At 34.9% G+C, this 20,631-nt stretch overlaps 1 pseudogene; it reads left to right on the top strand.

Annotated features, from left to right (window-relative positions):
* The first annotated feature begins 16,096 nt into the window (after window positions 1–16,096).
* Window positions 16,097–17,540, top strand: LOC120123030 (annotated as a pseudogene).
* The last annotated feature ends 3,091 nt before the right edge of the window (window positions 17,541–20,631 follow it).

The following is a 20,631-nucleotide window of genomic DNA, read 5'->3' as shown; positions in this document are numbered from 1 at the left end:
AAACCGTCTTAAAATTACTTACTAATCAAGTTTGGGAGAATGATTAAAGAGATAATTATGTATCGTGATGAAGCTTGACATTCGATTTTAAGGAATAACTAATTTTTATGTTTTTATCGATTTTTATATTAAATAAATCAAATCTAGTCCATAATTTTTTATTTAAATCTTTTCTTAGTTTTTTTTTCAGTTTTGAAATTAAACAATTTAATCCTAGTTGATACTTGATACCAATGGTAAAAACAACAATTTTTTTCTTCAAATAAGACCCACACAAAGCTTTAATTACTTTGACAAACGTACCTTTATGATCATATCCCTTAGCTTAAACATAGAATGCAGCAACACACCCTTTCTTTTTATAGAAATTATTCTTCTTCTAATACTTTTTTTTTTTATAAATCTAGGTATTTAGACGTGGCAATGTATGTTCTAAATAATTTCAAACATTTAAAACGTTCAAATACATCACAATCTGGTACTCGAATCTGAGATCTCTATGAATAACAATCATTCCTTTAACCACTGAGGTCACTTGGTTCGTGCTCTTCTAATATTATTCTTGAATTGTTTGATGTGATTATAAAATAATATTTGTGTTTGAGGTGATTATAAAGTAATATTTGTTAAGAATTTTCTTACCTCATACAATGCACTCACAATCTGTAAACACAATTGTTTAAATTCGAATCTTCAAGAAATAACAATATTCTATTTTACTATTAAGACCACCCGTTCTTCTACTAATACTTTTATCAAAGAATCAACATTTTCATATAACTATGTTTCATTTTCTTAACCCAAGTTATGATCATGTAGATCAAGCATACAATTCCATGTTTGGTGTTAAAGATTATGAATGGGACTTTGTTTTGAAGATGGTCCATGAACTATATCCAGTGTTTTGAAAATTGGATCGGACCGGCCGGTTCAACCGGGAATCGCTACCTAGTTCGGTTCAATCTACACCGGTTGAATCGTTACTAGTGAATCGGCCGGAACCGTTGAACCATTCGAACCGGACCGGCTGAAAATCGAAAAAAAAATTATCAATTTTTTTTAAATTAAACCAAACGACGTCGTTTGTTAAACGAGCCAAGTCAAACTCGAGTATTGCTGAGCTCGACTCGAACTTGAAAACTTTAAAAGTAAGCTCAACTCGACTCCAACTCACGAGCCAAAAATTATCAAGTTCAACTCGAACTCGAAATATAATATGAAACTTGAACTCAAAAAGGCTTGAACTCAAAAAAAATTTAGAAGCTCGATTGAAGCCTAAAATTCGAGCTTGATTGAAGTGAAAGAATAGTTCACTCAATGCTCACCAAAAGACTCCATGATTTTGAATGTCAAATTACCTCTATTATTTATAGAAGTTAGTTGAGATGCTCTTCTATGTTTCTTAGCCATGTGAGATTGTTTTGTTCTCATATTTTTACTCTTTAGACTTTTGGGATGCTCTTCTATGTTTCTTAGTCATGTGAGATTGTTTTTTTAAAAAAAATTAAATCAAACAATATCATTTTGTTATGAGTTTTTTAGCCCTAAATTTATTTTTTAATTATAGTTATATAATTATATTTATTATTTAATATGTTTTACCTTAAATATTATGTTGTAGTTAATTTGAATCATTTTGTTTCACTTGATTTTATGGTTTTTAACTTATATATGATATGACTTGCTTTGAATATGACTTGTAATATAAAAAATTATTTTTTATTAAATATTTTTGGTACTTTTATTTAATTTTTTAAATAATTATGACGTCGTCTGGTTCTTTCAATCAGTTGGACCGATTTAATCGATTAAACCAGTAAATCGATAGCATGACCGGTTCACTAGTCGATCCGATTCTGAAAACCATGACTATATCATAAACTGAGGAAAATTTAAGACGTTTTCAAGACTCAGGGTCCCACTCCTATGGTGGAGTATCTCCAAATTGAACTGATAGAAGCATCATCAAATCCTTCAATTGTAACTGGAGCTGCAAGAATTTTTTTTGGCAGATAATGTAACTGAAACCAGGGGTGTTGATTCCCATGATTAATTTCTTCAGAAAACAGTTGTTTACAGAGCAGATTAGAAGCAAACGGTCTCTTTATCCAGACTCATGTTACCAGTTGTCAAGCAATCATTCATCCACGTCCACCATTGAGTCTCTTACAAGAGATGGCACCAATGTATTGATGCTGCAATAATACTGGGCAGCATGTAAAGGTCAAAAGGTGTAATGAGAGAAAAAAAGAACAGTAAGGAATCCATCAATATATGGGAATATTGCCATATGGGGATGTGTGTTTATGTGTTTTGAGGTGAATTTGGCAGTTGCTGTCATGTCACAAATGTTAGTCAAAATCCCTCCATTACAGTGAAGAAACAAAAGACAGGCTATATAAGAGAGGGGAAAAATTGGCAATTTGACTAAATTGATATCGTTTATCCGAATATCTTCTTTTTTAGTATAGTTTGACTTATATTTATCGAAGTGGTAAATTTTCGATTGAGATGGCGAAAGGCGCATCTCCGAGGACACGTTTTCACGAGATTTTATTGAATCAGTTGCCACGTGTGAAAGGTACATCCCAGGGACGCGCCTTTCATTAAATGTCTTAAATGTCCATCCGATTCCGATTTTTCTCTAACTATCCATCCTCCTCCCCCTATATAAAACCCCTCAACCCCCCTCATTCTTTCACTAAAATCATCTTTTCCTCTCTTATATAACTTAAATTCTCCAAATCTTTGAGTTTTAAATTTCTTATTAGTGGTAAGAAATTTATTTTTCAGTTAGTATTTTTTAAAAAATAGTTATTATATTTTATATTAATATAATTATATAAATATTTTTTTATTAAAATAATATTTATATAATTATTATTTATTTAAATTTATTAATTAATTAATTTTTGTGCTAATTATTTTTTTGTCTACAGTTATAATGAAAAGTGAAATGCTGTTGCGATTGGATGCTGACCATATCTCCAGACATTTTAGCGATATGGTAATATTTTTTTATAATTAATGTTAATATTTATTGTTATGTTTAATTTAAATTTATTATGAATTTATATTAATTTTAATTTTTTATAATGCATATTATTTAGGATACTGATCCTATTTTAGAGACATTTATTAAAAATCCACGTATACCGACACCAGAACGTATTTTACCATATTTGGCTTCTGCAGGGTTCGAATATATTGCAACAATTATTAGCGATTGCAAACTCGAACCTGTCCTAATTTCTGCATTGATTGAGAGGTGGAGGCCCGAGACACACACTTTTCACCTTCCATGTGGAGAGGCTACAATTACATTGGAGGATGTCTCTATGCATCTGGGGCTTCCCGTCGACGGAAATATGATATGTGGTATGGCGGATGGTGATTGGCAGTCAATGTGCATTGACTATCTTGGAGTTGCTCCGCCAGAGTTTAATAGAGGTAGAATAGTTTTATCTTGGTTGAAAGTTAATTTTGAGGTTTTAAATGAAAATGCTTCAGATGATCAAGCAAAGGCATGTGCTCAGGCATATATTCTACGAATAATTAGAGGAATATTGATGCCCGACAAATCTCGCAACCATGTGCATTGTATGTGGTTGCGGCATCTGATCGATTTTGATGAAGCTGGAAGATATAGTTAGGGCGTTGCAGTTTTGGCATTTCTCTTTAGAGAAATATGTCAGGCGACGAATTATAAGAAAATTGCTATCGGTGGATGTCTCCTACTTTTGCAATCATGGGCGTGGTTCCGCATGCCTTTCTTATGCCCGATCGTGAATGAACCATACGTATTCCCCTTATTGTTGAGGCAATTTTCGAACAAATTTTTTATTTAAATATTTTTAATTAAATAGGGTGATATTTAGTTTATATTATATTTCATAGGTGGTCGATGAAAAGAAAGAACAATAGAAGTATACCTACTGGGTTAGAGGAAATTCGTCTACTTATTGATACAAAAGCTGGGTCTGAGGTATGTTTTTACACCTGTTTAAATATTAATATTTTAATTTAAAATGCTAGATATAATTAGAATATTTTATTTATTTGAATTGTATATTTATATTTCAGTTTTAATGGATACCTTATGCGAGCGATGAAGTGAAGGCTTGCATCCCATCTGATGTAAGGCGAATCTACACACTTTGGTAAGAAGAGTAGATAGCCTTATTGTGTCCCGATCTAGGATTGACAAGTACTGATGTCCTTGAATTAATAAGCTTGGGCTGCAAAATAATAAGACAGAAATATGATTAATAATGGGTTTAAGAAATGAATAATAATATAAGTAATGGAATGAAAGAATAAGAATAGAGATGGCTGCGGAATTGATGGATTGATGGGTGTTGTTGATGATGGAAATGACGAAATGGAGATGGTGGTGATAGTATCCCAAACACGCCAAAGAGGAAACTATGCTATGAAGCACAATCCCGGTCTTCACAAACTTGCTTGAGGGGTGGTGATCGTGTCTTCAACCCACTAGATAACAATCTAGGAATTTAGGAATCAAAATGGAAGGAATGACGCCACAAGTATAGGAACTACACTTGTTTAATCGATAAAGTTCACAAAGAACTTTGAAGAGAAATAACTCACAAGAGTATGTTTTATATAAGAGATGAGATGATTACAAATGAAATGCACTAGCCTATTTATAGTTTTTCAAAGGGTTTAGGCCGAATAGACACATGATGGTTCGGCCAAGGTTGAAACCCCTTTGAAAATACATGATTTTTGATGAAAATACATGATTTTAATGAAGATACATGCTCTTGGCCGAATGGTTATGTGTTGGTTCGGCCCTAAGGATGATTTGAATGCATTTGGAAGTTATTTGGGCGCCAAAATGGAGAGGAAGGAGTCTTTGGCCGAATAGGAAGCATCCCTTGGTGTTTTGGTGCCAATTTGATGTCACATGGAGTGCACATGCTTGAATGATGCACATGGCAGCCTACTTGAACGCACATGAGTCTTCTTGCAAGGCTTTGGTGAGGTTGCAACCATAGGATGATGTCTTGAAGTCCATGGGCAGCCTAGAGATGAACTAGCTTCAAGGTAAGCTAGGTGAGTGTCTTGGTAGCTAACTAGGTGAATTATAGCTTGATGAACTCAAGCTAGTTAGCTTTGGTCTTCTCAGCTCCTCAGCTACTCTCCCAGCTACTTCCAGCTACCTTTAGTCCACTTTTCAACAATTTGGTCCAAAGCTCTCCTCCAACTAGGTTCAGCTACATGCTAGCTCCTCCAGCTAAGTTGAAGCTCCTTAAGTGATGAAATGAGCTGCCATAACGTTCAAGAGCTAGTGTGAGCTGCTATGCTTATCCTTTTAGCTAACCAAGCTACCATAATATGCCTTGCTTTGTGTTTCACCTATAGAAATTAACAAACAAACCAAGTAAGCAATGTGTGAGCTCATTTAAGGTAAAATGCATGCTGTCGTGAGGTGTTTGAGTGATATAAGCTATGAATGATCATCTAGAAGCTAAGATAACATGTATATAAGCTAGATAAAAGGCATAGGACGTTTATAAGCTTTAAGAAAACATATATGAGCTAGAAAATAGATGCATGCATGCAAATGAGCTAAAGAATCATGGATTTAAAGCTAGTGAGCTAATGTAAACATAACATGAGCTAGAATAACATGATATGAGTTAATGAATGAATGAATACATGCTGCCATGATATCTAAATGAAATGAAAACATAATAAATTAATCTAAAACATATGTAAACATAATATAAAGCTAAGAAAAGATGTGAAAACATATGTTATGCATGAAAATCATATAGTTGCAAGTGAATGAAAACATATGATTATTCAAGCATAGTTTAAGATGCAAATGTATGCTCATATTAATATATAGTGCATAAATGAGTAAATATAATATAAAGTAAGGTATAACTCCCTTATATTGAGCATGATGAATCTTCAATGATGTGAGTGTGTCATGAAGAAAGTTGGTGCAAAACATGATCACATCATCCTCCCCTTCTTTTAGGCGATTTGTCCTCAAATCGTAAGGTAACTTCTCCTTAGTGTCTTTCCATTCAAATGTTACTGATTTGACTTCAAAATGTATCCATTCAATACCAAATTGTTCAAGACATTTCCTTTTGAAATGATCTATGAAAGGTTCCTCATGAAAGGTCATGAATCTTGAATAAGTGCTTTGAACCTCCTTGTCCTGAAAAGAAAGAAGACTTTCATAAGTAAGGGAAGTATTAATCATGAGAAAGTTAAAGGTATACTCCCTGTTCATATCTTTTGGATTGCCAAAAGTGATGTCTTTTGAATCACAAGATATGTTCCTTTGAACGACCATGTCCCCAAAAGTCATGTTCCTTGGTCCTCCAATAGGTGTATTCATTGAATCATGAAAGGTTATAACTCTTAGAATGGAAGTTTCCTTAGAATCCTCATAGGACACGTCCTTTGGATGATAAAATGTCTCCCTTTGCCTCGCATCTCTTGGCTCTTTGAATGTCACGTCCCCTAGCCTCCCAATTTGACAAGTTGTGTCGCTTGGAAAATTTGAAACATCAAAGAAAAAATCTATAATTACATGGTTAGAATAATCATCCTTGATCTTTCGTTTCATCCATAGGCATTCTCGAATGACCTTGCCATCACCAAGTGATAAGATAATACCATAGATATGAATCGAATTTCTGCAAAATAAATCAAAACATGTAAATGAAAAACTATTGACAAGATGAAAGGAAATATCAAACCAGGGTGGATGTTTAATGGGAGTTGGTTGCTGAATTCTTTTCTGGATTGGCAATGTACTTGGAATGTCAACGAACACAACTCTTGGCACTTCAAGTGATGCTTTTTTTAGAACTTCGAATGGCATAACCTTTGAAATATCAAGAGACATGTTTTGTGAATCATCTCCTTGAAAAGATATGTCTCTTGAATTATCCTGAAAAACAAAAGAGAGAATAGGAGTAGAAGTAAGGTTAGATAAAAATTGTTCTTCACTCTCCTCTTTTCCTCCAAATTCATTCTTTTCAACTCCAACGATTTCTGCATCCACTCTCCGTTCATCATTTTCAACTCCAACATTTTGTTCAACTTCAAAATGCTTTTGTTCATTTGAATTTTTCTCCAAACAGTCTTCAGTTGCATTGTCTTTAAGTTGTTCTTTCATTGCTTCAATGTTCATCTTCATTTACTCGGCTAGGAGATAGTGGAGTCAAGATGAGTTTCCTTTCATTGTGAAAGAAGGAGTATTGGTTTGTGAAACCATTATGAACAGCACGCTTGTCAAATTGCCATGGCCTCCCCAAGAGTAAATGACTCGTATTCATATGTACCACGTCACATAGAATCTCTTCTTTGTAACTTCCAAGTGAGAATGGAACAAGTACTTGCTCAGTAACCTTCAATTCTTCATTGTCATGCAACCATTGCAATTCATATGGGCTGGAATGTTTAATCGTTGTAAGCCCCAATTTATTCACCATGTATGTGCTTGCAATGTTTGTACAACTTCCTCCGTCAATAGCTACAAGACACACTTTACCATTTACATGGCAACGAGTGTGAAATGTGTTTGTTCTTTGTTGTTCGTTCTCCATTGTTTGGAAAGATGAAAGATCATAAGACATTGTTAGTAGAAAGAAGAAAAAAAAAAATTAAAACCTTACCAGCACGCTCTCAAAGCCTCACAATCTTCACTCCAAAGAAAATTAAGAGATCACTCACTCAACACTTGTGTTTACTCTCGGGAATATAATTTGGCTTTTAACAATTCCCCTTCTGATCTCACTCTCTCAATTAGCCTTTTTCCACTCAATTTCTCTTGTTAAGTCCTTTGAAGAACTTACTCAAGATTATAACAAGTTAATTCCTTCCTTTGTGTGCGTCGGCTGCAAATAGGTTAGGATAGAAAAGGAATAGAAATAGAAAAGTAGAAGAAAGGATTCAAAGGTATTTTAAAGAAAAAAATGGTTGAAGACAAGGAAAATGAAAGGATAGAAAAAGAAGAGGTGACTTACAATTCAAGAAACAACACTTACTGCAACCTTTCTCAAGAAACAATAAGGTTATCTTCTCTTAGTGTAGATAGACCTCTTTGATGTACTTTGCTATGGTAGAGCACTTTCCTTGGATTTTCTTTCTTTTTGAATTCTTTTTCTTTTCTTTTCTTCTTTTCTTCTTCTTTTGATTTTTCTCTTCTTTTTGCACTCCAATTTGTTGAAGGAGTCTTTTTCTCTTTTGAATTTGTTTTTTTGCTTTGCACGCCAATGACACTTTTGTTGTCAATCCAACTATGCTCTGATTACCGCTTGATGTAAGGCGAATCTACACACTTTGGTAAGAAGAGTAGATAGCCTTATTGTGTCCCGATCTAGGATTGACAAATGTCCTTGAATTAATAAGCTTGGGCTGCAAAATAATAAGACAGAAATATGATTAATAATGGGTTTAAGAAATGAATAATAATATAAGTAATGGAATGAAAGAATAAGAATAGAGATGGCTGCGGAATTGATGGATTGATGGGTGTTGTTGATGATGGAAATGACGAAATGGAGATGGTGGTGATAGTATCCCAAACACGCCAAAGAGGAAACTATGCTATGAAGCACAATCCCGGTCTTCACAAACTTGCTTGAGGGGTGGTGATCGTGTCTTCAACCCACTAGATAACAATCTAGGAATTTAGGAATCAAAATGGAAGGAATGACGCCACAAGTATAGGAACTACACTTGTTTAATCGATAAAGTTCACAAAGAACTTTGAAGAGAAATAACTCACAAGAGTATGTTTTATATAAGAGATGAGATGATTACAAATGAAATGCACTAGCCTATTTATAGTTTTTCAAAGGGTTTAGGCCGAATAGACACATGATGGTTCGGCCAAGGTTGAAACCCCTTTGAAAATACATGATTTTTGATGAAAATACATGATTTTAATGAAGATACATGCTCTTGGCCGAATGGTTATGTGTTGGTTCGGCCCTAAGGATGATTTGAATGCATTTGGAAGTTATTTGGGCGCCAAAATGGAGAGGAAGGAGTCTTTGGCCGAATAGGAAGCATCCCTTGGTGTTTTGGTGCCAATTTGATGTCACATGGAGTGCACATGCTTGAATGATGCACATGGCAGCCTACTTGAACGCACATGAGTCTTCTTGCAAGGCTTTGGTGAGGTTGCAACCATAGGATGATGTCTTGAAGTCCATGGGCAGCCTAGAGATGAACTAGCTTCAAGGTAAGCTAGGTGAGTGTCTTGGTAGCTAACTAGGTGAATTATAGCTTGATGAACTCAAGCTAGTTAGCTTTGGTCTTCTCAGCTCCTCAGCTACTCTCCCAGCTACTTCCAGCTACCTTTAGTCCACTTTTCAACAATTTGGTCCAAAGCTCTCCTCCAACTAGGTTCAGCTACATGCTAGCTCCTCCAGCTAAGTTGAAGCTCCTTAAGTGATGAAATGAGCTGCCATAACGTTCAAGAGCTAGTGTGAGCTGCTATGCTTATCCTTTTAGCTAACCAAGCTACCATAATATGCCTTGCTTTGTGTTTCACCTATAGAAATTAACAAACAAACCAAGTAAGCAATGTGTGAGCTCATTTAAGGTAAAATGCATGCTGTCGTGAGGTGTTTGAGTGATATAAGCTATGAATGATCATCTAGAAGCTAAGATAACATGTATATAAGCTAGATAAAAGGCATAGGACGTTTATAAGCTTTAAGAAAACATATATGAGCTAGAAAATAGATGCATGCATGCAAATGAGCTAAAGAATCATGGATTTAAAGCTAGTGAGCTAATGTAAACATAACATGAGCTAGAATAACATGATATGAGTTAATGAATGAATGAATACATGCTGCCATGATATCTAAATGAAATGAAAACATAATAAATTAATCTAAAACATATGTAAACATAATATAAAGTAAGGTATAACTCCCTTATATTGAGCATGATGAATCTTCAATGATGTGAGTGTGTCATGAAGAAAGTTGGTGCAAAACATGATCACATCACCATCCCACTTTGGTGGGTCATTAAAGGTTTGGATATCGGTTATATCTCTTATATGTTATGTTATTATTGAATGGCATCCAGTTGATAGCGTGCTCCGTCAGTATGGTTGTACGCAATATATTCCTGGAGCACCTAGGAATTTAGACGACGTGCATAACATAGATAGACGAGGAAAGAAAGAGGTTAACTGGGTGGTGAGACACAGAGATTGGATTGCGCTTTGGGAGAATCGGTATGCACAGTTGGCCCCTCGAAAATATTACGCTGAAACTGGTCATATGGTTAAGGATAACTATATGGACTGGTTTAATGAAAATGTGAAGCCGTTTCTACTTTCGGCGGAAGCACGAGGGGTTAGCATTCCTAGACGCCGAGAAATATGTCAACCATCTCAATATCATCATCCCCCGACGCATGGACGGAGAGAAGGCGCTACCGGTTCTGCATCAGTCCCACCACAACATCCTTATCCACCGATGCCACAGTGGTACATACCCAGCCCTCCACTTCAGATGTCATCTCCTCAGGGGTATATGCCAAGCCCACCAGTTTATATGTCATCTCCGAAGGGTTACTTTCCTAGCCCGCAGGGTTACATTCCTAGCCCGCCAGGTTACATGCCTAGCCCGCAGGGTTTTATACTATATGGAGGTGCATATACGGCTATGTTTAATGATCCAACATATGGTTCATATACATCTTATTTGGATGGTGGTGCTTCTCCACAGACACCTCATTCTCCATCTGGATCACAGACATCGATGCCAATGTTTCCACAGTTTTCACAGTTCCCGGGGAGCGGTGGGATGGTTACTAACACTCCTCTAGGGTCGTTATTTTATACAGGCCCTTCAGCGTCATCTACGCCAAATGAAGAAAATGCCGATGATGATGATAGTGAAGATAAGGAGACTGAATAACAAGTTCCACGAAGAAATCCTCCGCGAAATAGACAACCAACGCCATGTGAAACTCATTCGAGAAGACTACATCGGTGATCCAGTTGTATTTTAATGTTATTTAAATAGTTATATTTCAGAAATTTATGTAATTTGGTTATGTTATTTAAATGTTTCATGGTTGTTACTGCCAATATTTTTAATGTTATTTTTTATTCAAATTTAACATTAAATGTTTAATAAATGTTTATAAAATACAAATTATAGTATTCCAAATTCAAAATTAAAATACAAATAATATTATTCGAAATTTAAATTTAAAATATAAATTATAGTATTCGAAATTTAACATTAAATTCAACTTAATATTCCAATTGTATTCGAAATTAAAAGTTATATTCCAATTATAGTTCACAGTACTTAAATTGAAATTAAATTTATCCATACATATGATTTTATCATTAACATATATATTAAAATGTATACATTAAAATCAACTTATCACTTCACATTTATTCATAAAAACATGTCGATGCTCATTCCATACAATTTCAATGTCACAATCAACTTATCACTTCACATTTATTCAATTTATCCATAACATTTTATCTAATTTATTCAAACTTCACATAACGTTTTAATTTAAGTTATGAAATTAAATTTATCTATATGTATAATTGTATCCTTAACTTACTGAACTTCCAAAAGAAGTTAAATTTTGGTCATAATTTACCTGATTTCACCATCCATCTATAGTTCCCCGGGAACGCGCTTTAAAGTCCCCTAAGAAATAGTAGATATTGACATGAATAGTTCTCGGGGGACATAAGTGACATAATAGGGAAATGATAACATATTCTCTGACAAAATAATGAAAGGCGCGCCACCGGGAACGCGTCTTCACGATCTCCTAAGGAATAATAGGTATTGACATGAATAGTTCTCGGGGGACATACGTGACATAATAGGGCAATGATAACATATTCTCTGATAAAATAATGGAAGGCGTGCCCCCGGGAACGCACCTTCACGGTCCCCTAAGGAATAATAGGTATTGACATAAATAGTTCTTGGGGACATAAGTGACATAATAGGGCAATGATAACATATTCTCTGACAAAATAATGGAAGGCGCGCCCCTGGGAACACGCCTTCACAGTCCCCTAAGGAATAATATATATTGACATGAATAGTTCCAATGGGACATAAGTGACATAATAGGGAAATGATAACATATTCTCTGACAAAAAAATGGAAGGCACGCCCCCGGGAACGCGCCTTCACGGTCCTCTAAGGAATAATAGGTATTGACATGAATAGTTCCCGGGGGACATAAGTGACATAATAGGGCAATGATAACATATTCTCTGACAAAATAATGGAAGACGCGCCCCCGGGAATGCGCCTTCACATGAATAGTACCCCGGTTATAGACACTATTATATACAACGTATTATAAACTTTCAAAACAAACTTTAGTTCACAAGTTTTGAAATTCTCAAACTCTAAATTTCTCAAAAATCTCAATCCTCTATTCTCTGAAAATGAGTCGTCTTTCTGCTGTTGTTTTGTATGATGGAGAAATTAAAGAAGCTGAAGAGGGGGTTATTTTTTAGTCAGATCATTATATCCCCTTAACCTCGAAGAGAAACATCACTCTTGAGGAGTTAATCACAAAAATTTTGTTAAAGATTCATGTAGCAGGCCGGAGAAGACTATCTTCACTTCAGTACAGATTTCCTACTGAACTTTTTCCGCTCACGTATACATCATTTCAGCTTTCAAACGATGATGATGTTTCTATGATGGTTGATGCTCATATGGGAAGTTCACAATCTCTTATTGAAATATATGCCACTTTTATTGAGGTTCGTGCTTCTCCTGGTCTCTCATATTCCTCTCACTTTGGCATTGTATATCAAGCTGATCAAGTTGATAGCCCGACACAACTGAACTGTAATCATTCACATCATTAATGGCGGATCCAACGCCAGATGCCATGCTATCAAGTTCAGTAGGAAGGCATTCATCTACAACTGCTTATGATCTCAACCCACGCGGATTCACCAATAATCCATATGGCAACATCTCTTCTACTTCAAGGGGCAGACATTCATCTGCCAATGTTTTCGACTTACATATGGAAATGCCAACGAGACGGTAGTCTATTCATATCCCACATGATACAATGGCCTCAAGTTCAAGGGGAGGAAACACAAGCAGGAACTTATTTGACCTCAACATTGGATTATCGGAGGAATCATCATCTCCACCAGAAGAACCTCTTTGGGAGCCAGGTGCAGATGGTGATGAAACGGGATTATTCGTTGAACCTGACTCACCACAGTTTAACGTACATTATGATGATGACGAGGATGACGTTCCGATAAATACAACACCAGCCGAACTTCATGCACATGTGTATAGGGCTGATTATGTTGCAATGTATGAGCCTGAGAATTTCCAGATCTTCCTGATGTTGGCAACTATGGACTTCAATCAACAGTCAATGACGGTGATTTACATATCAGAATGGAGTTCGCATCGAAGGAGAAAGCAATGATGGCAATAGAGAGTTACAATATTCGTAACTCAGTTCAGTCCCGAGTTGATCGATCTAACACAGAGAAATATGTCTGTTACTGCGTCCAACGTGACAACGGATGTCAATGGATGGTTCGTGTATCAAAGAGGAAGAGGAAGAACAACTTATGGGAACTAACCAGATACAACAATCCTCATACATGTTGTGCAAGAGGTATAAACCAGGATTATCCCAACTTGGACTCCAACATTATTTGCCAAGCAATCATGCCCATTGTGAAGCAAAGCTCTCATATAGCTGTTGCAGTGTTGATTTATGCTATACAATCACAATATGGGTACACCGTCTCATATAAAAAAGGTTGGTTGGCAAAACAGAATGCCATTTGCAAACTTCATGTCGAATGGGATTCATCTTACAACGAGCTGCCCAGTTGGTTTCATGTTGTGCAAATACTCAATCCCAGGACAATTGTTGAGTTCGAAACTCAACATCATTACGTGAATGATCGAGTGGTTCACGATCGCTGCCAATCATACCGTGTCTTTTGGACTTACCCTCAGTGTATTAATGCAGTCAAGTACTGTAAACCAGTTATCCAAATTGATGGTACTTTCTTGTATGGGAAATACAAGCAAGTTTTATTATTGGTTGTGGTCCAAGATGGAAACCGCAATATTCTTCCCGCTGCGTTTGCCCTCGTTCAAGGAGAAGACACTGAGTCTTGGGCTTTTTTCCTTAAAAATTTACGTTTACATGTTGTCACCAGGGAACAAGTATGCATTATTTCAGACTGATGAGCCGGGATAAAAGCAGCAATGAACTCTTTGGGTACAATATATAGACCTCTACATGTTAAACATCGTTATTGTGTCCGTCATATTGCTGCAAACTATTACGGAAAATATAAGAAGAACGATGAACGTCAATTAGTCGTGCAGATGGGTATATTACTTTTTCCCAATTTTTCTATCATTTTCATATTACTTATTTATACTTCATATTAACTATTACATATTCCTAATGGCTTAGGTTACAAACTCTTACCTCAAAGGTTTGAGTCGATGCTACAAGAGTTGTTTGGCAAAAATAAGAAGGGGTGCGAGTACATTATGGACATCAACAAAGAAATATGGAAAAATGTGTAATACGGGGGTATCGCTATGGTCATATGACAACAAACTTGGCTGAAGCAATAAATTCAACCTTAAAGGGGGCGCGTCATTTACCAATCACGGCATTGGTCAAAACAACTTATTTTCGTTTGGGTCAACTCTTTGCAAAGCTCGGTGGACAAGCTCTTACTTGGATGCAAAACAGTCATATTTACCACCCAAGACTAGTAGCTGATTTACAGAAAAAAGTGGTTGCATCAAATGGGATGTTGGTTATAAATTTTTCTTGCACCAGTGAATTGTTTCGTCTAACCGAAATGCCACGTCCGTTGCAAGGGATTGAAGCTAACTCTTTCAGAGTTAATCTGTATGAGAGGTGGTGCGATTGTGGTTTCTTTCAAGCACTCAAATATCCATGCTCTCGTGTCATTGCAGCTTGCTCACATTCGCATTTGGACTACAAAAATTATGTTGATCACGTATACCAACTTTCACAAGTATTCAAGGTATATGAATTTGAGTTTCCGCCCATATGAAACAAAAGAGACCCAGATGAGATTCAAACTTGGCTTACAATTGTACCAGATCCATTGCTATTGAGGGACTCAGGTCGTCCAAAATCTACTAGAATACATTGTGATATGAATATTCGGGAGAAGTCAATAGAACAAAAACGATGTGGGCATTGTAGAAACATCGGACACAATAGAAAAAAATGTTCAGCTCTATTATCATCACATAACCGTTAACCCTTATGTAACTTAATATTTTATTTAAATGAATGTTTTTGTTTCTAATATTTAAATGTAATTGCATTTTCTATAATTTCTCAATGTATAATAATAATAACAGATTAAATGTGTAATTATACTAATTTTATTAACTTATGCATCAATATTTTGGTTAAATAATAATAACATATGACTAGATTGATAATATTTAAATAATTAAGTGATAAAATTAATAAATCGATAATCAAAATAAAAAATAATAATATAATCATACGTATAATATAATAATTTTATACATTTTTCATATAACTACAATAAAATAAAAATTAGTTTTCATCTGTTGTTTTATCCGATTAATGTGGATAATACACTCCACCTTTAACACACATTAAAAAAATACATTCGATAATTATTAAATTATAACCGAAATAATTTACATAATATATTACTAATTTATAATAACAATAAAAATAAAATTTTTATTATTAAAAAAAATACCACAGTGACAACTGAATCAGCAAAACCCCGTGAAGGCGCGTCCTCGAGGATGCGTTTTATACACGTCATTCAACTCAACGTAAAACAAGGTAAAGCGCATCTTCGGGATGTGTCTTTCGCCACTTCAACCGAAAGGATGTTACTTCAGAAAATATATGTTAAACGATACTAAAAAGGGAGATATTCGATTAAACGGTATCGCCGAAAAAATTGGCGTCTTGTATGATCAATGGTAAAATATTTGACAGTTTAGTGTGCTTTGGGATTTCAATATAATAATAGTTTTTCTGGTCATCTTCTTCAATCAAAGAATAGTCCACCAGCTTTTTACCTCCGTTCATGGATAGCAAGGTTCCAAGCATCTTCCACAAGAAGGGCCCAATTTCTTACAGCAACAGCCTCAAGGCATGGGAGATAACAAGGCAGCTGAAATCCAGGATTCCCAGATTGTTATTTCAGATAAGGAAGGGAAGAAACAACAGTTGGCCCCAAAGAGAAGTCCTAAGAAGGACAGGCATACCAAGGTTGAAGGAAGAGGTAGAAGGATAAGGATGCCTGCTTTATGTGCAGCAAGAATTTTCCAGTTGACCAGGGAGTTGGGTCACAAATCCGATGGGGAAACGATACAGTGGCTGTTACAACAAGCCGAACCATCGATAATTGCGGCAACAGCGAGCGGAACGATACCGGCTTCAGCTTTGGTAGCAGCTGGAGGCTTACTTTCACAGCGAGCGGAACGATACCGGCTTCAGCTTTGGCAGCAGCTGGAGGCTTACTTTCGCAGCAATAGGCGTCTCTATCAGCTGGGTTGCGCCAGAGGATTGAAGATTTAGGGGGGTCCAGTACTATAGGGTCAGGGGGCAGTAGGACCAGTTGGGCAATGGTTGGTGGCAATTTGGGACCCCACCATGTGGGAACAAGTTATGGTCCCCGGTCAGTAGTAATACGTTTCAGTCATCATCTGGTCCATCTACAACAAATTTAGGCAGTGAAAGTTCTAACTATCTGCAAAAGCGTGTGTTTCCTGGTTTTGACTTGCCAGCTACTAACATGGGTCAGATGATTTTCATCTCAATATTGGGTGCGGCTAACCAGCAGCTACCTGGCTTGGAACTTGGGTTGTCTCAAGAGGGTCATACTGGGATGCTACATCCTCAAGCCTTGAGCCAGATTTATCTGCAGATTGGGCAGGCTAGGATGAACCAGCAGCAACAACCCTCTCCTAGGGATGATTCCCAAGGGTCAGGCCGGTAAAGTTATAAACTTTGGAGATCAAGATTAAAAGCAGTTGCATTTCTGATATAGTAAGGATTCTTTCTTGTTATTGTCTCTCTCAGAATTATATGGGGACCAGAGTGGTTTTTCGTTTTGCTCCCTTTCTTCTCTCCACAGAGGTGCTTTTCTTGATTCTTGTCTTCTGTTGAACTTACACTCTCCAAAATCTAGAGACAAGTATTAATATGTCTTGTGCCTTGTTGCTTTTTCTGTGGAATGTGCAGGTGGAGAGCTTTTCACAGCCTAGTAGCTTGGTTTTCGCTTGTTTGATTCAGAGGTGTATTCATTATAATGCACGGGAAAACCTAATGGTTTTCTTCTTCCCTGGGTCTGGATGGGGAGGCAATAGGGTTTTTTTTTAATAAAAAAAATTTAACGTACAAATTTACTGTCATCCATGTCTATTTACTTAGAATCAAGTAAGATTCTTATTTCCCTAAAAGAATATATTGTTGCACATAACGTGGCCAATTACTGATAACATCAGACTACCAGAGGCATGCATGTTTACTGACACATAAGAACCTTAGTCTCTTTTCATCAATTCAAATTTGTTTCCCTTTGCTATTTTGTTGCCTATAGGCATTGCTTTAAGCATTGACATCACCATCTAATAGTGTGAGAATGATTTAAACCAATGCTTGATAGATTGATTAGAAGAAACTGCAGACAATTTATAGTCATTCTTTGGAGTTACCAATGCTAACAAAAGATTGAGGGACTGGAATTGAAAAAAGATAAAAACTATGAACAATCTCCATTGAACAATTTGCCTGGAAATAGTGCTGTTGATCTTGATGTCCGAGAATGATTGCGCTTTAAACCAATGCTCGAGCAATAGAGGCATTTCTGCAGCTGCAGGATCTAGTTCTCACTCTTTAAATGCCCGAGTTTCTGCTTGCTGCCGCAGATTCTCCTCCATAAGCTTTGCAACTCGAAACCATCGTATTCTCCTATTTGAAACCACCCTTTTGAAACTCAGCAACATCCTCTTCGTCTGAAAATTATAGGTTAGCTTGTTCTTCAGGTTTCCTCGTGAAAACCGTATTGCAATGTTCTGTTAGCACCATACCATCGGCTAACTTGTTAGGATATTCGAAGTCGGATGTACAATGATCATACTCGGAATCATCAACGAAATAATCGTGACAAGTATAGGTAGCCTCCCATATAGGATAATTCTGGCTTCCAGGACCCTTCTTTGATTGATGGCCTCAACTGATGATGATACTTATGTGCTAAAGAACGGTATGACCTATTTAGCTCTCCCAACATGTTAACAAGTTCTTGTTTGTGTGAAAACGCAACCTTTTTTCCTACTTTGTGGTTATTATGACTTTGTACCAATTTGTTCTTCTATTTCAATTTTCAAATTCAATATTTTAATTAGAAGTATAGATTTAATATAAAAATTAAAAAATTATTGCATTAACTGATCTCCAAGTGGTAAAAAGAAGACAGTTTGGATGGTTATTTCTTCTCATCTTTTTGGTTTAGGAGTGTGAAAATCTCTGCTCGAAGACTCACCCATCAATGTTTGGTTCTAAGCCTTTGTCTTCATAAATTCAAACCAACCTGGTTTGTACACCTGGCTTTGGTGGGTGAGGTCTCCCAACAAGAATTTTCTACATATACAATGACTTGAACTCGAGATGTTGCTTAAGTGATATCAAACTATTTACAACCCATGTTGGTTAATAGTATTTTTATTTTAAAATACTAATTTCTTCAATATTTTAATATTTTAAATTTGCGTAAACTACCAAAATAGTCACCGAACTATAATAGGGATTCTATCAAGATAACTATTAATATTTGATTAAAATTGACAACATATTATATATATACAAATTAAATTATAATTAATAACTATTAATATATAATATTATATTTTTTTGTTTAACCATGGATATCAATCTATTGATCGTTTAATCCATATTAGATACTAAGGCCTATTATGGGGGTGACTCTATCAAACCAACTTTCTTCATTTATGATATCAAGATTCGAACTTCTAATCTTATTTAAAATATCTGATATCTTATCTCACTAAATCAATTAGTTGTTAAATTAATTATAAGATTCGATACTTGTCATGATTGATTTAAATTACAATCGAGACTTTTATCATACGACTATTTAAACACTCATATAAAATTAAAACTTTTACTGTAACCAACTTTAATAGCAGGGGTGTATGTAATGTAGGGAAGTTCTGCAGTGTGACGCTTAAAAAACGGTTAAAAATGGTGTGACCGGTTAAAATTTAGATCGGTTATGTTATATCATTTAACTGGAAACATTATTAAATACAATAACATATTAGGTACCGCTTATATAATGTAATAGGTAGCGCTTATATAATAAAATATGTTAATTACTGGAAACATTATTAAGCACAATATTATATTAGGTACCACTTATATAATGTAATAGGTTGCACTTATATAACGTAATAGGTAGCTTTTATATATTAAATATGTTAATTACTTAATTTGTTATTACAACGTATTAGGTAAACACCTAAAATGTTACCAAGAATAACATAATCGGTTAATTACTGAAAACATTATCAAGTATAATAACATATTAAGTAGCGCTTATGTAACAAAATAGGTAATTACTTACTTAATTTGTTATCAGTTATAATAAACTTACCTTAGGAATAAATGTTAATAAAATTTAAAATACTTATTACATTAAAATACCTATCGTTTTTTAAGGTTGTTAATAATGTAAACGGTAAAAAATAGGCGCTACCTATTACATTAAACTACCTATCGGGTATGTTGAAAGTATCGATTTCATTTTAAATAAGTATCGACACTTTTGGAATTTAAAAGAAAAGCAGTAATAGTGCTTATAAAGTATCGATACTTTATAAAAATGTATCGATATTTTACAATGTAACAGGTAAAAATATGACAAAACCAATTTCATAATGACAAAACCGGTAAAATTTACTTGATATGTTGAAAGTATCTATCCTTTTATAAAAAGGATATATACTTTACAATATAACAGGTAAAAATATGAAAAAATTAGTTTCATTATGACAAAAACGGTAAAATTTATCTGATATGTTGAAAGTATCGATCCTTTTATAAAAAGGATAGATACTTTACAATATAACAGGTAAAACTATGACAAAATCAGTTTCATTATGACAAAAATGGTAAAATTTACCTAATATGTTGAAAGTATCGATCCTTTTATAAAAAATATATATACTTTACAATATAACAGGTAAAAATATGACAAAACCAGTTTCATTATGACAAAACCGGTAAAATTTACCTAATATGTTGAAAGTATAAATACTTTTTATAAAAAGAATCGATCTTTTTTTTAAAGTTATGTAATTTATGTTTCAAAAATTTTTAATATTGTTTTATGTTTTCCACCTACAATATTAATTTAATAATTTCATTTACACAAAAAATTATTTGATTGTTTTGATATTTTATAAAATATTATTTAGAATTTAAATTTAACAATTTTAACCAAAGATAATAATAATATGTAATATCTATGTTTATTGTTTTTAA

This window comes from Hibiscus syriacus, unplaced genomic scaffold, assembly GCF_006381635.1.
Source record: "Hibiscus syriacus cultivar Baekdansim isolate YM2019G1 unplaced genomic scaffold, ASM638163v2 tig00110388_pilon, whole genome shotgun sequence".
Lineage (NCBI taxonomy): Eukaryota > Viridiplantae > Streptophyta > Magnoliopsida > Malvales > Malvaceae > Hibiscus > Hibiscus syriacus.
The sequence above is the reverse complement of the archived record's forward strand: the minus strand, read 5'-3'. Positions and strand labels throughout refer to the sequence as shown.